The sequence below is a fragment of the Macaca thibetana genome, chromosome 5 (assembly GCF_024542745.1).
Source record: "Macaca thibetana thibetana isolate TM-01 chromosome 5, ASM2454274v1, whole genome shotgun sequence".
In the NCBI taxonomy this organism is placed as follows: domain Eukaryota; kingdom Metazoa; phylum Chordata; class Mammalia; order Primates; family Cercopithecidae; genus Macaca; species Macaca thibetana.
This window is the reverse complement of record NC_065582.1, coordinates 163,436,143-163,458,550: the sequence shown is the minus strand read 5'-3', so window position 1 is coordinate 163,458,550 and position 22,408 is coordinate 163,436,143. Positions and strand designations below refer to the sequence as shown.

The 22,408-nt window shown below is 38.1% G+C and overlaps 1 non-coding gene across 1 annotated transcript; it reads left to right on the top strand.

Moving 5' to 3' along the window:
• The first annotated feature begins 8,677 nt into the window (after window positions 1-8,677).
• Window positions 8,678-8,789, top strand: LOC126955902 (small nucleolar RNA ACA64). Its single transcript, XR_007726183.1, has one exon. It is a non-coding gene; the product is annotated as a small nucleolar RNA ACA64 (small nucleolar RNA).
• The last annotated feature ends 13,619 nt before the right edge of the window (window positions 8,790-22,408 follow it).

The window sequence follows — 22,408 nt, the reverse complement described above, 5'->3', positions numbered from 1 at the left end:
CTCAGCTTGTAAATTTCTACAAAACAAATAGCAATTGAGTAAATTTACATTTTATGTGACGACATATAATCTGATTAAATACATATAAACATTATCAATGATGGATGGGCTGAATGGAATCGAAGGTCTTTGTCAATTCTGAGATAGCAGGCTTCTGAACACTAGCCATGTTAAATCAGAATAAAATATCTACTAACAAAGTGGCAGGAATTAATCAATTAATTTAATAATTCCTAAAGTGGCAATTTACTTCCTTGGTAATATCAAGTCTCAGAGCGCTCTTCTTATTTGCCCATGGTTCATCACTGTCATCACCATCAAGCATTAACATTTCTATCTATTCACGATGAAGCTGTTCGCTCGGTAGTCTGACTTAAGCTCACTGGGAAGAACAGTAATAATTTTTATTTTAATTAGAGTGACAGTAAAGGTTTTCCGTCCTCAGATGGCAGCCACCATGATCTACTCCTCTTTATAGAACCAGCATCTAGGCTCTGATATTTCATCCTTAAGGCTCTGATTTACCAGGCTAGTCCCAAAGTATGAAAAGGCGGTTTTATAACAGCTCCCAGATGACATTCATTTGGTTTTTCTCCCATTGGTTATTGCAATACTTCTAAACTTTTTCTAAAGATTCCTTCTAATTTTGTCACCAACCTTTTCTTAAAAAGCCCCAGAAAATGTCTCACAGTTGGCCACAAGGACCATCTTCTTGGTTATTCATTATCATCTGCTGTTTTCCTATTATCCAGTTATAGCTCCATGGAGACGTGGCTGAAGCTTCAGATACATAGCGGCTGAAAATGGTCCACATATCTCTGATGACAACTCTTTCATGTCAACTCCCACCTCTACTCCATTCTCAAGGCCACACACTGTTGAATTTGTGTTCTACTTCTCCAGGCCAGAAGTCTTAATAATAATAGTAAAAATGTTAGTATTATTATTAATAATAGTCATTTATTGACTGTCATTTCTTTTAATTCCTTATTCACAGCTTTTAATGATTTTTTAATGGACCTCCTACCCCCTTCGTTTTTATTTACTTTTAGGAATTCTTTTTATATTGAATTTTAATCTTATGTTGACTTTTGATTTTGCAAGTAATTTTTTTTATGGTAGACTTGAAAAAACATATCTACTATTATTATCTATTTTCCATGATAAACTTTATTAATGATATCCTTCATTAAACAGATGTTCTTAATTTTTAAGTATTCACAGTTACCAATTTTTACTTTTAAGTTTTTCCTTTTGCCATCTTGTTTAAGAAGTTCTTCATCACACCTAGGTAATAAAGATTTTCTCCAATTTTTTTTTTTTTGAGTTGTGTAGATTTATCTTTCACATTTAAGCCTTTAATCCATGGAGTGGCACTTTCTTTTATGGTGTAAGGTAGGAATTAAGCATTTTTTTCCCCATAAATTTAGCCAGTTTTCCTTCCTCTGTGATTTAAATCGAATTATAATATGCAAATGAGTATCACTTTAAGCAAGTGAGTATTATTTTATTAATTTACTTTTTCCTATTTTTTTGCCTATGTATTTCTTTTGTTTTGGTATCAGGTTTTTCATGTTTTTTTTCTTTCTTTCTTTCTTTTTACAATGAATTTGCAATATATCTTTCCAGAGGAAATGCTCTCATTTCTTTTTAAAAGTATTATCTATAGCTCTTTCATCTTTCCTTATGCTTTGGAATAAATGTTTCACTTTCATCAAAATGTTAAGATTTTTAGAAGATGGCCGAATAGGAACAGCTCCAGTCTCCAACTCCCAGCGCGAGCGACACAGAAGACCGGTGATTTCTGCATTTTCAACTGAGGTACTGGGTTCATCTCACTGGGGAGTGCCGGAGGATCGGTGCTGGTCAGCTGCTGCAGCCCGACCAGCGAGAGCTGAAGCAGGGCGAGGCATCGCCTCACCTGGGAAGCGCAAGGGGGAAGGGAATCCCTTTTCCTAGCCAGGGGAACTGAGACACACAACACCTGGAAAATCGGGTAACTCCCACCCCAATACTGCGCTTTAAGCAAACAGGCACACCAGGAGATCATATCCCACACCTGGCTGGGAGGGTCCCCACGCCCACGGAGCCTCCCTCATTGCTAGCACAGCAGTCTGTGATCTACCGGCAAGGCAGCAGCAAGGTTGGGGGAGGGGCGCCCGCCATTGCTGAGGCTTAAGTAGGTAAACAAAGCTGCTGGGAAGCTCGAACTGGGTGGAGCTCACAGCAGCTCAAGGAAACCTGCCTGTCTCTGTAGACTCCACCTCTGGGGACAGGGCACAGTAAACAATAACAAACACAGCAGAAGCCTCTGCAGACGCAAACGACTCTGTCTGACAGCTTTGAAGAGAGCAGTGGATCTCCCAACACGGAGGTTGAGATCTGAGAAGGGACAGACTCCCTGCTCAAGTGGGTCCCTGACCCCTGAGTAGCCTAACTGGGAGACATCCCCCACTAGGGGCAGTCTGACACCCCACACCTCACAGGGTGGAGTACACCCCTGAGAGGAAGCTTCCAAAGCAAGAATCAGACAGGTACACTCGCTGTTCAGAAATATTCTATCTTCTGCAGCCTCTGCTGCTGATACCCAGGCAAACAGGGTCTGGAGTGGACCTCAAGCAATCTCCAACAGACCTACAGCTGAGGGTCCTGACTGTTAGAAGGAAAACTATCAAACAGGAAGGACACCTACACCAAAACCCCATCAGTACATCACCATCATCAAAGACCAGAGGCAGATAAAACCACAAAGATGGAGAAAAAGCAGGGCAGAAAAGCTGGAAATTCAAAATATAAGAGTGCATCTCCCCCGGCAAAGGAGCGCAGCTCATCGCCAGCAACGGAACAAAGCTGGACGGAGAATGACTTTGACGAGATGAGAGAAGAAGGCTTCAGTCCATCAAATTTCTCAGAGCTAAAGGAGGAATTACATACCCAGGATAAAGAAACTAAAAATCTTGAAAAAAAAGTGGAAGAATTGATGGCTAGAGTAATTAATGCAGAGAAGGTCATAAACGAAATGAAAGAGATGAAAACCATGACACGAGAAATACATGAGAAATGCACAAGCTTCAGTAACCGACTCCATCAACTGGAAGAAAGAGTATCAGCGATTGAGGATCAAATGAATGAAATGAAGCGAGAAGAGAAACCAAAAGAAAAAAGAAGAAAAAGAAATGAACAAAGCCTGCAAGAAGTATGGGATTATGTAAAAAGACCAAATCTACGTCTGATTGGGGTGCCTGAAAGTGAGGGGGAAAATGGAAACAAGTTGGAAAACACTCTTCAGGATATCATCCAGGAGAACTTCCCCAACCTAGTAGGGCAGGCCAACATTCAAATCCAGGAAATACAGAGAACGCCACAAAGATACTCCTCGAGAAGAGCAACTCCAAGACACATAATTGCCAGATTCACCAAAGTTGAAATGAAGGAAAAAATCTTAAGGGCAGCCAGAGAGAAAGGTCGGGTTACCCACAAAGGGAAGCCCATCAGACTAACAGCAGATCTCTCGGCAGAAACTCTACAAGCCAGAAGAGAGTGGGGGCCAATATTCAACATTCTTAAAGAAAAGAATTTTCAACCCAGAATTTCATATCCAGCCAAACTAAGTTTCATAAGTGAAGGAGAAATAAAATCCTTTACAGATAAGCAAATGCTTAAAGATTTTGTCACCACTAGGCCTGCCTTACAAGAGACCCTGAAGGAAGCACTCAACATGGAAAGGAACAACCGGTACCAGCCATTGCAAAAACATGCCAAAATGTAAAGACCATCGAGGCTAGGAAGAAACTGCATCAACTAACGAGCAAAATAACCAGTTAATATCATAATGGCAGGATCAAGTTCACACATAACAATCTTAACCTTAAATGTAAATGGACTAAATGCTCCAATTAAAAGACACAGACTGGCAAACTGGATAAAGAGTCAAGACCCATCAGTCTGCTGTATTCAGGGGACCCATCTCACACGCAGAGACATACATAGGCTCAAAATAAAGGGATGGAGGAAGATTTACCAAGCAAATGGAGAACAAAAAAAAGCAGGGGTTGCAATACTAGTCTCTGATAAAACAGACTTTAAACCATCAAAGATCAAAAGAGACAAAGAAGGCCATTACATAATGGTAAAGGGATCAATTCAACAGGAAGAGCTAACTATCCTAAATATATATGCACCCAATACAGGAGCACCCAGATTCATCAAGCAAGTCCTTAGAGACTTACAAAGAGACTTAGACTCCCATACAATAATAATGGGAGACTTCAACACTCCACTGTCAACATTAGACAGATCAACGAGACAGAAAGTTAACAAGGATATCCAGGAATTGAACTCATCTCTGCAGCAAGCAGACCTAATAGACATCTATAGAACTCTCCACCCCAAATCAACAGAATATACATTCTTCTCAGCACCACATCGTACTTACTCCAAAATCGACCACGTAATTGGAAGTAAATCACTCCTCAGCAAATGTACAAGAACAGAAATTATAACAAACTGTCTCTCAGACCACAGTGCAATCAAACTAGAACTCAGGACTAAGAAACTCAATCAAAACGCCCCGCTCAACTACATGGAAACTGAACAACCTGCTCCTGAATGACTACTGGGTACATAACGAAATGAAGGCAGAAATAAAGATGTTCTTTGAAACCAATGAGAACAAAGATACAACATACCAGAATCTCTGGGACACATTTAAAGCAGTGTGTAGAGGGAAATTTATAGCACTAAATGCCCACAAGAGAAAGCAGGAAAGATCTAAAATTGACACTCTAACATCGCAATTAAAAGAACTAGAGAAGCAAGAGCAAACACATTCAAAAGCTAGCAGAAGGCAAGAAATAACTAAGATCAGAGCAGAACTGAAGGAGATAGAGACACAAAAAACCCTCCAAAAAATCAATGAATCCAGGAGTTGGTTTTTTGAAAAGATCAACAAAATTGACAGACCACTAGCAAGACTAATAAAGAAGAAAAGAGAGAAGAATCAAATCGACGCAATTAAAAATGATAAAGGGGATATCACCACCGACCCCACAGAAATACAAACTACCATCAGAGAATACTATAAACACCTCTACGCAAATAAACTGGAAAATCTAGAAGAAATGGATAATTTCCTGGACACTTACACTCTTCCAAGACTAAACCAGGAAGAAGTTGAATCCCTGAATAGACCAATAGCAGGCTCTGAAATTGAGGCAATAATTAATAGCCTACCAACCAAAAAAGTCCAGGACCAGATGGATTCACAGCTGAATTCTACCAGAGGTACAAGGAGGAGTTGGTACCATTCCTTCTGAAACTATTCCAATCAATAGAAAAAGAGGGAATCCTCCCTAACTCATTTTAGGAGGCCAACATCATCCTGATACCAAAGCCTGGCAGAGACACAACTAAAAAAGAGAATTTTAGACCAATATCCCTGATGAACATCGATGCAAAAATCCTCAATAAAATACTGGCAAACCGGATTCAGCAACACATCCAAAAGCTTATCCACCATGATCAAGTGGGCTTCATCCCTGGGATGCAAGGCTGGTTCAACATTCGCAAATCAATAAACATAATCCAGCATATAAACAGAACCAAAGACAAGAACCACATGATTATCTCAATAGATGCAGAAAAGGCTTTTGACAAAATTCAACAACCCTTCATGCTAAAAACGCTCAATAAATTCGGTATTGATGGAATGTACCTCAAAATAATAAGAGCTATTTATGACAAACCCACAGCCAATATCATACTGAATGGGCAAAAACTGGAAAAATTCCCTTTGAAAACTGGCACAAGACAGGGATGCCCTCTCTCACCACTCCTATTCAACATAGTGTTGGAAGTTCTGGCTAGGGCAATTAGGCAAGAGAAAGAAATCAAGGGTATTCAGTTAGGAAAAGAAGAAGTCAAATTTTCCCTGATTGCAGATGACATGATTGTATATTTAGAAAACCCCATTGTCTCAGCCCAAAATCTCCTTAAGCTGATAAGCAACTTCAGCAAAGTCTCAGGATACAAAATTAATGTGCAAAAATCACAAGCATTCTTATACACCAGTAACAGACAAACAGAGAGCCAAATCAGGAATGAACTTCCATTCACAATTGCTTCAAAGAGAATAAAATACCTAGGAATCCAACTTACAAGGGATGTAAAGGACCTCTTCAAGGAGAACTACAAACCACTGCTCAGTGAAATAAAAGAGGACACAAACAAATGGAAGAACATACCATGCTCATGGATAGGAAGAATCAATATTGTGAAAATGGCCATACTGCCCAAGGTAATTTATAGATTCAATGCCATCCCCATCAAGCTACCAATGAGTTTCTTCACAGAATTGGAAAAAACTGCTTTAAAGTTCATATGGAACCAAAAAAGAGCCCGCATCTCCAAGACAATCCTAAGTCAAAAGAACAAAGCTGGAGGCATCACGCTACCTGACTTCAAACTATACTACAAGGCTACAGTAACCAAAACAGCATGGTACTGGTACCAAAACAGAGATATAGACCAATGGAACAGAACAGAGTCCTCAGAAATAATACCACACATCTACAGCCATCTCATCTTTGACAAACCTGAGAGAAACAAGAAATGGGGAAAGGATTCCCTATTTAATAAATGGTGCTGGGAAAATTGGCTAGCCATAAGTAGAAAGCCGAAACTGGATCCTTTCCTTACTCCTTATACGAAAATTAATTCAAGATGGATTAGAGACTTAAATGTTAGACCTAATACCATAAAAATCCTAGAGGAAAACCTAGGTAGTACCATTCAGGACATAGGCATGGGCAAAGACTTCATGTCTAAAACACCAAAAGCAACGGCAGCAAAAGCCAAAATTGACAAATGGGATCTAATTAAACTAAAGAGCTTCTGCACAGCAAAAGAAACTACCATCAGAGTGAACAGGCAACCTACAGAATGGGAGAAAATTTTTGCAATCTACTCATCTGACAAAGGGCTAATATCCAGAACCTACAAAGAACCCAAACAAATTTACAAGAAAAAAACAAACAACCCCATCAAAAAGTGGGCAAAGGATATGAACAGACATTTCTCAAAAAAAGACATTCATACAGCCAACAGACACATGAAAAAATGCTCATCATCACTGGCCATCAGAGAAATGAAAATCAAAACCACAATGAGATACCATCTCACACCAGTTAGAATGGCGATCATTAAAAAGTCAGGAAACAACAGGTGCTGGAGAGGATGTGGAGAAATAGGAACACTTTTACACTGTTGGTGGGATTGTAAACTAGTTCAACCATTATGGAAAACAGTATGGCGATTCCTCAAGGATCTAGAACTAGATGTACCATATGACCCAGCCATCCCATTACTGGGTATATACCCAAAGGATTATAAATTATGCTGTTATAAAGACACATGCACATGTATGTTTATTGCAGCACTATTCACAATAGCAAAGACTTGGAATCAACCCAAATGTCCATCAGTGACAGATTGGATTAAGAAAATGTGGCACATATACACCATGGAATACTATGCAGCCATAAAAAAGGATGAGTTTGTGTCCTTTGTAGGGACATGGATGCAGCTGGAATCCATCATTCGTAGCAAACTATCACAAGAACAGAAAACCAAACACCGCATGTTCTCACTCATAGGTGGGAACTGAACAATGAGATCACTTGGACTCAGGAAGGGGAACATCACACACCGGGGCCTATCATGGGGAGGGGGCAGGGGGGAGGGATTGCATTGGGAGTTATACCCGATGTAAATGACGAGTTGATGGGTGCAGCACACCAACATGGCACAAGTATACATATGTAACAAACCTGCACGTTATGCACATGTACCCTACAACTTAAAGTATAATAATAATAAATAAATTTAAAAAAAAAGATTTTTATTAAGGTTACATTGAGTTTATTGATGAAATCTGGAAACTATTGGCTTCTTTGTAAATTAAGTTGAATAATCCAGGAACATATTATAATCTTTCTATTTGTTTTCAATTTGTTTTTAGGTCAATTAATGAAGCTTAATACTTCTGTTGTAAAAGTGTTTTGCAATCTTTGTCAGATTTCTTTTTCTGGAAATATAGATTTTTATTGCTATTTGAATGTTATATGTTTTATACTATTTTCTAGATAATTATTGTTGGTAAAGGGACACTATTGATTTTTAGAAATTGATTTTATATCAGATAGCCTAATTATTCAACTAAGTCTAATATTTCATCTTGGGAGTATGCTGGATTTCCTATATAGATGACCATCTTACTCGAATCCTAAATTGTATTTGTCCTCTTCTAATCTTTACATTTCTTATTTTTTCTTGTAGCATTAGTTAGGAAATTCAGTACTATGTTAAACAAGAGTGATTATAAAAGACATTATCTGATTCACAAACCTGAAGCAATGTGGTTTAAATTTTTTATTAAATATGAAATTGTTGTAAGTTTTAATTATATGATCTTTATTAAGTTAGGGAAGTTTCATTCTACCACTGATTTTCTGAGTTTATACCAAAAATTACATTGAAATTTAGTAAATGAATCTTTTGCAGCAATTAAAACAGTTACATGGATTGCAATAATTATTTGGCAGATAAATAAATCAAAAACTATAACATACACACACACACAACTGAATATTATTCAGCTTTAGAAAAGGAAATCCCCGGCGTTGGTGGAAAAACATCCTCGGCTTTGGCCGTGGCCACGGGTGAGATTCGGCGCCCAGAGCCTCACTGCGCGCTGCTCCACGTGCCGCGGCGAAACCCAGGCCCAGACAGGCGCCGTGGGTGCGGTAGCTCACATGGTCTGGCCCCTGACTCCTGACCCCGGCTACCGACCCCTAACCCTGTTTTCTCTCCTCAGGACACTGGTCCTCCCACGCCTGACACTGACGTCGTCAGGACCGCGGGGTCGGGGGGACTTGGCTGTTCCCCCTTTCAAATAAAACTGTTTGTCTAAAAAATAATAATAATAATAATAGAAAAGGAAATCCTATCATTTGCTAAAACATGGATGGACTTGGAGGACATTATGCTAAGTGAATTAAGCCAGACATAAAGAGAAAAATACTATATGATCACAAATCTTTGTGGAATCATTTCTTTAAAGAGTCAAATATACAAAGACAGAGAATACAACAATGAAAAGATGTAAATCAGAGGATACAAAATAGTAGATATGTAAGATGAATAAGTCTAGAAACCTAATGTACAACATGAGGGCTATAGGTAATAATATTGTACAGTATTTAGAATTTTTGCAAAATGAGTGGCTTTTAGCTGCTCTTGACAACAAAAAACAAGGGGGTGGGGTAAACATTTGAGATGATGGATGTGTTAATTTGCTTCACTATAGTAACCATTTTACTACCTTTGTGTGCCCCCTAGTATACCATAAATATATACAATACAATTTAGTTTTAAATTTAAAACATAAAATGCACACTGCAAACTACAAAATATAGTTATATGATTAGTCTTATATGTGGTGATAGATAACTGGAATCTACAAATGTCTTATTTTGCATTTTCTTTATTCAATATATATTAGCCTCATCAAAACTTTAGTTTTCTAAAACCTTTTTTTTAGTTTTCTAAAAAGTCTTTTATAAGTTAGGAACCATCTATCCCTTGAAAGTATGGAAGAACTCAACTATGAAGCTATTTGGACTTGAGGCATCGTTTGAGGAAAGCCTGAAATTACCCTTTCAATTTATCTAATGATTATTGGTCTATTTGGGGTTTTTACTCTTCTTGCTCCAATTTTGGCCTTTTATATTTTTCTACAAGTGTCTCTCTTCTTTCTAGATTTCAAATATATTCAAATGTATTCCTGAATAGCTGCTATAATAAAATTTGTATTATTTTTAAACCCTTTCTGTACATATATTCATTACATTTTTCTGTATCATATTGATTTTATATTCTTTTATTTTGTTCTATATGTCTTGCCAAAGATATCTTTACCATATGAATCCTTTAAAAATACATTTTTTGCTAATATTCTTTATATATTATTGGGTTTACTTATTCATTTACTTATTAAATATTGATTGAGCCACCTGCCATTTGCTTAGCACTGTTCTAGGCACCCAGATTTAGCAATGGACAAAGCAGACTAAAATCTCAGCCCCTGGGGATTGCATGCTGATATATTCTTTAATTATGATTGGCTCCCCGCTTGCTTCATTGGTTTTCTTCTTCTGTTTGCTTTGTCCAACTTTTTAAATTGAATGCTTATTAATTTCCCTCTTAGAAATGCATTTGCATTGTCATTCAATGCTAAATCTATTATGTGTTTATCTCCTCTATGATTTCTTCTTGATATATGCTCTATTTTTAGCCTTCGATTAATTATGTTTAACTTATAAGTGTATATTAAAATATCATTTTAAATTTATTAGTTACTCTCTTCCCCTATACCCATATAGTAATTGAAGATACCTCAGTAGCCTCAGGTATGTATCATCTTCACTTCTCTAGGCAATATATACTGACTTTGCTTCTTTAGACAATAAACTTGACAGAATTATTTACTCATTCCTAATTTCATGTGCTTATTTCATGTACATTTCATGTGTGTGCATGTCTGTGTCTGTGTGTTTCTACTAGAAATCATTTCTCTTCTTGCCTGAGTACTTCCCCCAAGAATTTTCTCAAAGAGGATTGTGTAGGGTAAACCTCATGAGAACTGAAAATAGCTTTATTTTTAAAATTTATCTTACTAAAAATTTTAAGTTTAATTTTGTTTAACACTTTGAAAATGTTGCCTCTTTAGTTTTCCTTGTATTGCTGTGGAGAAGCTAAATATTAAATGATCTTTTTTTTCTGAAAAATTTTAATATATTATTGTTGCCATTTTTATTCTTATCATTCACCGTAAGTTGTCTATTGTGGATTTTCCTTATCTAATTTTTCAGCACACTATAATATTTTTCAATCTGAGGTATTTCATTATCCTCTAATTTAATTAACTCTCACCTCTTATTTCATAAAATATATTTTCACCTCCATTTATGTCCTCTCTTTCCTTTAAAAAAAGCTTGTCATAAAAACGTGAAAACTTACAGTTCTCTTCCTTATATCTCTTAACTTTAAAAAAAAATTTCTATCTCTCTATTCTTTCTTGGGTCTTGTGGTAGCACCCAAACCCCATATTCTAGGTCGGCACTATATTTTAGCTGGATACACTTTGCTATTTATCCTTTCTATTGAATTTTTAATTTTAATTCATATTTTTATTTCCTGTGTGCCTCTTGAGTCAATTTTATAACTGCTGGGTCCTCTCTTTTCTTCTAGTATCCACCCTGTCACTCTGATGATGTCTCCTTGCTGTTATTGCTCCTGTAATTCACAGAAGCTCTCCTGTGTCTTGTCCTCTCAATGCAGATGACAATGGAGATTCCCCCCACAGTAATCTCCATATGGTCCTTTTTTTGGTTAATACTGCTTCCTATCTCTCCAAGATTGTTGACATTGTGTTGCTTTTGTGTATCTAACACTTCTCTCCTATGTTATACCACCAGGACAAGCTTCGGGAGACAGAGGTATACTAATTCACAATCTTGTCAGGGAGTAAAAATCAAAATTATTATTTTATATCAAGGGTAGAAAGCAGGAGGGGCAGGGAGGTGGTGTATGAGTCCTGGCAGAAGATCCCTTTCATGCATGTCCCAACGACTTCCTTGGACCTGATGAATATTGAAGACCTGGGACAGTGATGTAAAAATCAAGCAACAAGGAAATAAATTCCAATGACAAATAACATTTTGACTGAGAAACCATTATCCTCTTCCCCAGATCGGTATTATTATTTTATACTTACAAAGGCAGTGACTGAAAGATCAAAAGAAAATAGTCTTGCTCTCATCTCATCAAACCCTCTTGGCAATCCAACCTGGAGGGTTTGAGAAGGCACATTGACTGATCCTGTGCAACTGAAGCCTTCAAAATTTGCTTTCTTCTTGCTTCTATCTTCTTCCTTCTATTTGCCCTTATTTATACACACACACACCCCCCCATACACGCTTATTTCACCTGAATTCCACATTACATAAAAACTGACTTCCCATGAACCGTACACAGGTTGTCACTAAGGATTCTTCATTGTCTCCCACATTTTCTGCCACCTAATTGTAAAGAGCACCTTCCCCTGCATTCTAGAGGTATATGCAGTAATATATATATATATGCATGCTATTTAATAAAGTATTAAATAATAGTATAGCATTATCATATAATACTATCCTATAATATTTAATTATTCTCAGCTTAGCTACATTATTCTATATACTATATTATTCTATATGTTATGCAATTGTCTCATACTATTCTATACATTATATTCTGTAGAATAATATAGTATATTATATTTAATAATATAATACTATTATTATGTACTATAGTATATAATAAAGTAAAATTTAAGTTCACCTGGTTTTCTTCTGGTGTTTTCTAAAGGTCTTTGGCTATCTGTACATGTATATCATAGAAAATGGGATGTGGAATTCCCAGTGGCTTTTTGATGTTAATAGTGCTGATGTTAGGAACTACCAGTCCTGTTTCTTCAAAGCCCAGCCACACACTTCCTTTTTTCTTTGGGGAGGTAGAGGAAAGAAACAGGGAGAGAAAATAGGTAGAGCCAACTGTTGAGCTACGAGTTCTCAGGCAACTCTAACATAGTTTTCATCATGCCCTGCCAAAATGACAGATCCCTTTTTCATGTGCTGCTGAGGGAAGAGAACAGCAAAAAACTGAAGAGGTATAGGAAGCCAAGGGAGATTTCTGTGCTGGATGTGGACTGGTATGTATGCAGGCTCTATTCAAGCCAGACACTTTAGGAACATTATTTCATCTGATTGTCCCAACAGCACTATTAAAAGTTATATGTTATTGTGAACTTTTCATAGATAGTGACACTCAACTCAATGAATTTCAATATTGTCCCGATTTCATGAGTAATAGCGGAGACACCAGGAATTCCTCAGAGGCATGTCTGAACATAAAGACTCTGTCCACTCACCACAAAATCAGAGAAGAAAGCATTCTTGCCCTAAGACAGAGCTTGCGACTCAGGGTTTGCCCTTGATTAAATATGGAAAGTTTACCTGTGATACCTCCGACCTGTAACTTTTGTTTTTGAGGCTTGATCTTCTTTCTGTAGTATCTGGCACCCCTCCATTTGTGCATGGAGGGCTCTCAGCCCTCAGATAAGGGCTCTCTCTTATCTGCATTTTCTATAAGAGGACCATCTATGACAAACTGATTCTCACTTAGATGTTAGCTAAGAAGTTGTTTTTTGTTACTGTTTTTGGTTTGGGTTTGTTTGTTTTGCCTTTCCCAGAGAACCATAGATAAAAGGAGAAATTGTTTCTTTAATATTTGCTATTGTTTAATTCAAAGAAATGAATCTCTAAATGTAGAGTTTCCATCTCTTGAGCCTTGGCAAAGAACATATAGATGTTAAATTTGCTATCAACCAAATGAGGTGAAATCTAGTCAATTACCAATGCCACATGGTCTGGTTGGCACCAGAAGGCCTAATATCTGAGTACACAATAGAAAGCAAGTCAGGTGGTCTTTAAACAACACTCCCCTAAGACAATCAAGGTGGAAATAAAGAAATCTCAAAAGTTTAGCAAGCGGATGTTTATCTTGCTAGATACTGTCAGTAGTTTTCTGTAGCTACTTTTTTGAGCTAGCTAATGTTTAATTTGAGTAACCTTGTGGAAAGACCTGTTTAAGTGGCACTATCAAACAATAGCAGCAAGAGGAGAGATAAGAAGAAAGTAAAAAAGGATTATTAAAGAAATGCTGGGGGTGAAATTTATCTCTTCAAACAAATCAGGGTGTGCTAAGTTAATAGAAAAATCCTATAATGGATGGACAGATAGGAAACTTATTTTCCAGAAGTTAGAAGCATGTGAGTGATTTTTTACTCTGATTTGGTGGCAGGGGGGTGGGGAGAGGAGGCTGTGAATTTCAGAATATTAAATTTATAATATATTTTCCAGGATACTGGCATTAAAAATACCTTTTTAAAAATATTACATAACAATGATGCAAAGGATGAAACTGAAGGGGAGGGACAGGGTCTTGAGACTGCCTATCCTGAGCTTCTATCCATAATTCAGCTCTGTAGGAAGAAAATCTCTTTCGATCCCATTTTCAATTCTAGTACATCTAACAGCAACACTAGAATAAGATTTGACCTACTAAGTGCTCTGCTGCATTGGAGTTGTTTAGATTCACCAGAGTATAAAAAACACACATAGAAAGACTAATTACAAAATAGAGGCTGAGTTTGTCTTTCAGTATTTCTATTATTTGGTTAGTCCAGGCTCAGCCCCTAGATTCTGAATTTGTCAGGCTTCTGAGCCCAGGCTAAGCCATCATAACCCCTCAGCCCCTAGACTCTGAAGTTGTCAGGCCTCTGAGCCCAAGCTAAGCCATCATAACCCCTGTGACCTGCACATATACATCCAGATGGCCTGAAGCAACCAAAGAACCACAAAAAAAGTGAAATAGTCAGTTCCTGACTTAAGTGATGACATTCCACCATTGTGATTTGTTCCTGCCCCACCCTAACTGATCAATTGACCTTGTGACATTCCTTCTCCTGGACAATGAATCTCAGGAGCTCCCCATGCAGCACCTTGTGACTCCCACCCCTGTCTGCAAGAGAAAACCTTCTTTAACTGTAATTTTCCACTACCTACCCAAAGCCTATAAAACTGCCCCACCCCATCTCCCTTTGCTGACTCCTTTTTTGGACTCAGTCTGCCTCCACCCAGGTGATTGAAAAGCTTTACTGCTCACATAAAGCCTGTTTGGTGGTCTCTTCACATGGACACACATAACAGAATTTAGATGCAGTAAAATTTCCAATGTGTTCCTGAGATTACTTTATTACAGAAGAGTATTAATAATGTGCATGTATTGATCCTTTATTTGTACTGTTTTTGAAGCAAAAGAGTTGAAATAAATAATTCCAGATTCTATTTGACCAATCAGCTTGTATTTTTAAAGGCTTAATAAGTAGCTGCCTCTGAGGAGATTTAGAGAAGGGCTGTCAGAAATGGGTAACTTTTCTTCAGGTGTTTACAGAAGATGAAGGGTGACAAGACAGGCACCAAGCAATCGGAATGGTGGAGAAAGATGTTGTGGCTTCTGACTGCTTGCCTGTGGTCTTTTGTGTTAACCAGCAATACAAAATTACTAGACTTTTCCATAGAGATAAAGGACTATGAAAATAGTTTGGACCAGGCATAGTGGCTCACCCTTGTAATCCCAGCATTATTGGAGGCTAAGGTGGGCAGATCACTTGAGCTCAGGAGTTGGAGACTAGCCTAGGCAACATGATGAAATCTCGTCTCTACCAAAAAGTATAAAATATTAGCTGAGGTGGGAGGAGGCTTGAACCCAGGAGGCGGAGGTTGCAGTGAGCCGAGATCGCGCCACTGCCCTCCAACCTGGGTAAGAGAGTGATACCCTGTTGAAAGGAAGGAAGGAAGGAAGGGGGAAGGAGGGAAGGAAGGGGGGAAGGAGAAGAGAAGGAGGGAAGGAGGGAAGGAGGGAAGGAGGGAAGGAGGGAAGGAAGGAGGGAAGGAGGGAAGGAGGGAAGGAAGGAGGGAAGGAGGGAAGGAGGGAAGGAGGGAAGGAAGGAAGGAAGGAAGGAAGGAAGGAAGGAAGGAAGGAAGGAAGGAAGGAAGGAAGGAAGGAAGGAAAATAAAATAATTTGACCAAGTAACTGTGTGTCCCAATTGCTTAAAAGTTCAGATACACAGGCTCCACTCGATATAAAATAAATCAGAACATCTCTTGGTGTTACGGGCCGAACATGTGTAACCCCCAGATTTATTTGTTGAAGCCCTAACTCCCAGTGCAATGGTGTTTGGAGATGGGGCCTTTGGAGGTAATTAGGATTAAATAAGGTCATGAGGATTGGACTCTTATGATGAGATTAGTAGCCTTATAAAAGACACCAGAGAACTTGTTCTCTCTCTCTCTCTCTCTCTCTCTCTCTCTCTCTGTATTCACATAAAGAAGAGCTCATGTGAGCACACAGCAAGAAAGGGATGGTCTGCAACCTAAGAACCTAAGAGGAGAGCCCTCCCCAGAAACCAACCATGCCAACACCCTGATCTCAGACTTCCAGCCTTCAGAACTGTGCGAAATAAATTTCTGTTGTGAAAGGCAGGAGTTTGTTGGGAAATGAGTTCCTAGTCTTTTTGCCTTTACTTAAACTACTTTGATAAGATGTAATTGGGTTTTTTTTCCCCTTTGTCTCATTGCCCTCCAACCATTGAGCTGTAGTCACACCTGCTTCTGTAGAAGGGTGAATACAACCCAGGAAAAAAAAGAAAAAAACGGTTTTAATCACATGAAATTTCCCCCGACCTTCGCCAAAAAAAAAAAAGTATGTGTTGAAATCCTAACCAGCCAGAATGTGTCCTTATTTGGAAATAAGGTCTTCATAGAGGTCATGACGTTAAAATGAGATACAGAGTTGGCGTTAAAACTATCTTAAAAAAAAAAGGCAGCAAATCAGGTTACTTTTCAAAGGAGGGTAAAATCAAGGCTCAGGACTATCACAGCTTTAGTAGCTCAGATATGTTCATATACAAGCCACATTTTCTTCAAAAATACCCACGATTCTGTGTTTGCTGGATTATTAGAAATGGAGTGGGAGGATAAGCCGTAATAAAAGTTCAGGCAGAGTGAAACAGTAAATAGTATGTACAAATCCCTGTAACTTAACCTGATACCACACATTCAAGTTGTGAGAGGTCTCTCTTGGGCATGCTTTATACAGACACTAATCCCATTCATGAAGGTTCTGTACCTATGACCTAATCACCTCCCAAAGGCCCCACTTTCTAATGCCATCGCCTTGGTGGTAAGGATTTCAACATATGAATTTGGGGCTAGGGGATGCAGATGTTCAATCCATAGTAGGTTGTGAGTCTGGAGAAGCAACAAGGCTCCCTCAGTCTGAGCTTGGGCCCTACTCAAGTAGGCAGGTTTCAGTGCATCTTTCATAAGAAGGAATACGGATCTATTCTACCTTCATTTAACTTAAAGTCATAGTGGTGACTCTTCCAGAACAACGGAAATCTATTGTTAAGGAGGAATCGAAGTTTATAAGTTCAGAAACATAAAACAGCCAGGAATGTTCAGAAGGTAACTCTAACTAAAATAATTAAGCCCCTTCCCTGGAAGTACCATGATATAGTTTGGATCTGTGTCCTCACCAAATCTTATGTAAAATTGTAATCTCCGATGTTGAAGTTTAGGCCAAGTGGGAGGTGATTGGATCATGGGGGCAGAGTTCTTATGAAGAGCACCATCCCCCCTTGCTGTTGTACAGTGAGTGAGTTCTCACGACATCTGGTTGTTTAGTAGTGTGTGACACCTCTCCCTACCAACACTCTCTTGGTCCTGCTCCTGCCATGTGAGAAACCTGTTCCCACTTTGCCTTCCACCATGACTAAAGGCTTCCTGAGGTCTCTCCAGAGGCAGATGCTGCCATGCTTCCCGTACAGCCTGCAGAACCATGAGCCCATCAAATCTCTTTTCTTTGTAAATTACCCAGTCTCGGGTATTTATCTATAGTAGTGTGAGAATACACTAACACATACCACAATGCACAGAAAGTAATATCAAGCAGTCTTACCTCAAAGAGCAGGAAGAACATTTGAAGAATATTTGAAGAAAACTATGTGATTTTCTTTCCCTGCACTATTGTAGTTCAATGCTTCCCTGAAGCCTATTCAAAGGTGAGGATGGAAAATAATCACTCAAGAGATCAAGGCAAATATCATCCCATAGAGAATAGCTCTTTTCCATGAGCTTGCCACCACTGTAGCCTTCAATTTTACATGACTTCTGCTCAAACTGTATAAATAATTAAAATATTTTTGCTTTAAAAGCTTTGGTTAGTCTTTAGGCTCAATGTAGACATCTAAATTAAAAGTTGTAGGGCAAATACCCAAAAGAGTAGGGGTTCTGGCATCAGACAGAACTTGATTTGAGTTTGAATTCCATCACTCTTGTGCAAGATATGCAGCCTCCCAGAGATCTAATCATCTCATCTGTAAAATAAAGCTGATTATATCTGACCTCAATGATTTATTGGAAGGAATACATCACATTACACCTGTAAGCTTTGAGCACAGTGTGTGACACAATTAGTCATGAGTAAAATTAATATTAACTCTTATAAAGAAAATCGTATTTTTGAAAAGAGTGCTAGGTAATATGTTAAATAAAAAAGCTGAGAAAATAGTTGTGTAGGACTGCAGAAAAAAAAGAAATCATATTCTATTAACCACTCCATGAGCCAATTTATCATTGAGAGAAGGATTTGGCTTGATAATGAAATTTCTAGAATAAGCAAACTCTAGTTCTTGACAGAACTTTAGAATCAGAATCTTTCAAATGATCAAACTATACCATACCATAGACTGGGCGACTTGAGCAACATGTATTTTTCACAGAGCTGGAGACTGGGAAGCCCAAGATCAGGGTGCCAGGAGATTCGGTGTCTGGTGAGGGTTCTCTTGTGGTTTCCTCATGTAAGAGAGAGAGAGAAAGCCAGCCAACTCTCTTCTCTGTCTTCTTATAAGGGCACTAATCCCATTATGAGGGCTCTGCCTTCATAATCTAATTTTTCCCAGAAGTCCCACCTTCAAATACCATCACATTAGGGATTATTAGTTTTTGGGCGGGGAGTTGGGGGAGCACAAACATTCAGTTCCTAGCTCTTGCTCCAGGTCAAACAATCACTATCAGAGCCAGCACTAAGTTACATTTCTCATATGACTCTATCACAATCTATTAGACCTTGATTTATATTTGCTGAAAGACTGGACTCGTTTCTTTTTGAGATTTATACATTCATAAATTATAAAGCTGATTTAGGACAGTTAATACCATGTAACATGTCACCCAAACAATTGCATATTGGTTTGACAAACCACATTTCAATCCATCAGAAAAGTTTAGGTTGAAGCCTGCACATATTCCAGAGACATGAAAGTGGAGGATAAGTGTTTTTACAGCAAACAAACCTGAGGCGAGTTGTTAAAGGACACTTGCTTTGGAATGGAACTCTGGAGTGTTTAATTATCAACATGTGCCTTTCCATCCCCGGCCTATTAAATCATCTGGCCTGCTAATAATAGCCTGTTTAGCCATCAGGAAAAGATGGATGAGTTTTAGTTCCCATTTTCAAATCCAAGGGATCTGCCCTGTTTCTGAATTATCTGCAGATGAAGATTAGTCACTGAGGCATCTGTAGGTTGTGCAGAGGACATTGGAGTCCTGGCCAAGATATTTATCCTCAGCAACATGCTCCTCCCTCTCCTTCAGGCCTTCCACTGGTGAAAAGAGACTGAAAGAGCCAAACTTAAAACGTGAGGAAGGGAATCTTACTAATTAAATGCTCTTTTTAGCATTGCAAACTGAATGTAATCACTTCCTGTGTTTAAACTGTCTGTGAATAGATCATGTATTTAGCTTTGCAAAGGAAGTTTTACATGTAACACCACTGCTTTCTCAATGCCAGCTGTTTGGGTGTTTGTTTTAATCCATATCCAGTGTTCCCATTACCTGTTGATACGTAACAAACTATTTCAAATCTCAGTGGTCTAAAAAAACCGTTTCTTTGGATCATGATTTTTGTGGATGAGGAACTGGGGAAGTGCTTAGCTGGGTGTTTCCTTTCTGATCCCTGAAATGTTAGCTGAGGTGGCATGGCTAGTACCAGTGGATGCATTTTTAAGATGGTTCCCTCATATGGCTAGCAAGTTGGTGCTGGCTGTTGTCTGAGAACTTGGCCTAGTCTTTTGTTAGGGTAACTTGGTTGTGATCCATAAAGGCCCATTCACAGGATGCTTGGGCTGCCTCATTGGCAGAGCAGTAGAGTTCCCAGTATGAGTATTCTTTCAGTTGAATGTAAGCTGCAAGCCTCATTCTGACCTAGCCTCAGAAGTCCCAGAAGACCACTTTCACTGCATTCATTGATCAGCCAAATTATTTAAAGCAAACTCAACTCCAAGAAGATAGAAAATAGACTCACCCCCTCAATGGTAGGTTAGCAAAGATACAGCAGACATCTTTAACCTAGCACATCAAGAAAAACTGTAATTGCTACATTTTAACTACCCCCTCCACTTTACACATTATCTGGTAATTCTCAGAAGCTTCAAATATATGTATTTAATGTATTCATTGCATCTCTCTCCACTCATAATATTTAATAAATATTTTCTGATTGCTTTGAAACTATGGTTCAATCAATCAATTCCATTTATTTTTCTTATGATTACTTCTTTCCTTCCTAACCATTCCCATATTGATTACAGTACTTCAAATGCCATTCTGGATCCTGAATAACTAATCTACTCAGTAACAAATAATGTAATCTTCAACATAACATTCTCTCTGAGACAGTGCCAGGCAGACAATGGAGACAATTCAAAAACACTTTCCAAGCTGAAGTACAATCTTTAACAATGGCAGTACTTTTGAGGTATTTAGGTAGCTTTCACATCATGCTTTTTTTATGCCCCAAGGGGTAAGGGTATCAAATAAAGCAGTTTTCCAGATCTTATCAGTAGACCCAAAAGTAGAAATTAACTAGTAGTAAAAATCACTTATATTAAACCCCTTTCATTTGCACATATTTGTGTATGAATACCTAACTAATTGTTTTGAAGTAGCAATTAAGAGAACAATGAAGGAGAAAAAGGGGGCCTGAGACTGCAACAGACACTTGGGAGACTGTATTTTAAAAGTCTATATTTTTACATATTGATTTTATTTCTTAAATAAAGAGAAAGATACTGAATCATGCACACAAAGTACTACCAAAAGAACTAAAGTGGGAGAAAGTTGTGACCTAATGATACCATTTTTTGATAGACACCTCTTTAATTCTTCCCACTTAAATCTTGAATAACAAAGCCTTGTAATGTGTATAGAAACCAAAATTCTACAGACAGTGCTAAAGGAAGTTTTAAGATTCCCCTGACAAGCTCTTAAGTTGATAATGGCCCCTGTTTGAACTGGTATTTTTAAATAAGTAGTTGGGTAACATTCCTTTAGTATACAGAAAAGCCTGTATACTATCAGGAGGATCAGGTGGCCTTCCTTTCTTCTACTTTGTTGTCATGAACAATTCAGCTCTGGCCCCAAATTAGCATCATTCAATCAGCAAAACAAATGCCCCACATTTAACTCTTCTCACTCTTGTTACAATTTAGCAGACACCTGTGTTTTCTTGAGCATGCTTTGTGGCATTTACTCCTACAATTGATTTTGTTTTTCTTTTTGCCCTCTTAACATTTATCCCTCTTCTGATAATAGCACCTTGATTTTTCTTTATGCAACCTCATCTCATATTCTCAGTCTCAGTGGCTTCTGATGAGACTCTCACTGCCAGCTCTAAGAATTGAGCCAAAAAAGGGAGGCATAGTTCAGAAATAGAAATAAATCAGAGTAAGACAAACATAAGAAAAAGGAGAAGAAAAAGACAAAGGGAAGAAGTGGGACTGGGACACTGATGACATTGTTTGAGATCTTGGATCCAGTCATGCTTCAAACTCTATTTTTCAGTTACACAAGCTAATTAATATTTGCTCTAACACACACACACACACACACATGCCTACATGCACACAGACATATTTTATTTATTTATATATTTATGTATTAGGATTTGCTTAACCTGGTGTGATTTGAGTTCCTGTCATTTAAAATTAAAGCTTGAAATCAGGCTTTACCAATACAGCCATTTACCAACTCAAAATATATTAGCAAAGTATTGCTTCTAGTTATTTATAGAACTGTTCTTGAAAGGCATTGTGAAATCTGAAATAGTACATTAAATTTACTTCACTGGCTTTAATATAATATGTGCAAACCAATAAAAGGCAGCCTATTCAAATTACTTATATTTATTATGAGATTATTCAGTATTACTAACCAAAATAAAATTACTAAATGTACGTAAATTAAACTTTTCTATTAATATACAACACAATCATGTATTTTTACAGAGTCAGAATAAAAGGTCACAGAACCACAAACCTCTAGGTAGGTGTACATGCATTAGCATTTGTATAAGCACATGTATTTGGTGGCTTTGCTGGAGTAACAAACTACCTCAGAATCTCAGTGTTATATGAAACAAAGTTATGTTTCTTGTTCATATTGCATGTAGGCTTCAGGCCACCTGAGGGTCTGCTCCCATTGTGTGCTGCTCTATCAATCTTCTCAGCTAGATTTCCAGGCTAAAGAAGCAACCTCTATTTGGAAAGCACCATTCTCAGAGCAGGAAGCAGAAGCAAGATTACCATGTCATCCTATTTAAAGCTTCTGCTCCAACATGGCTTAT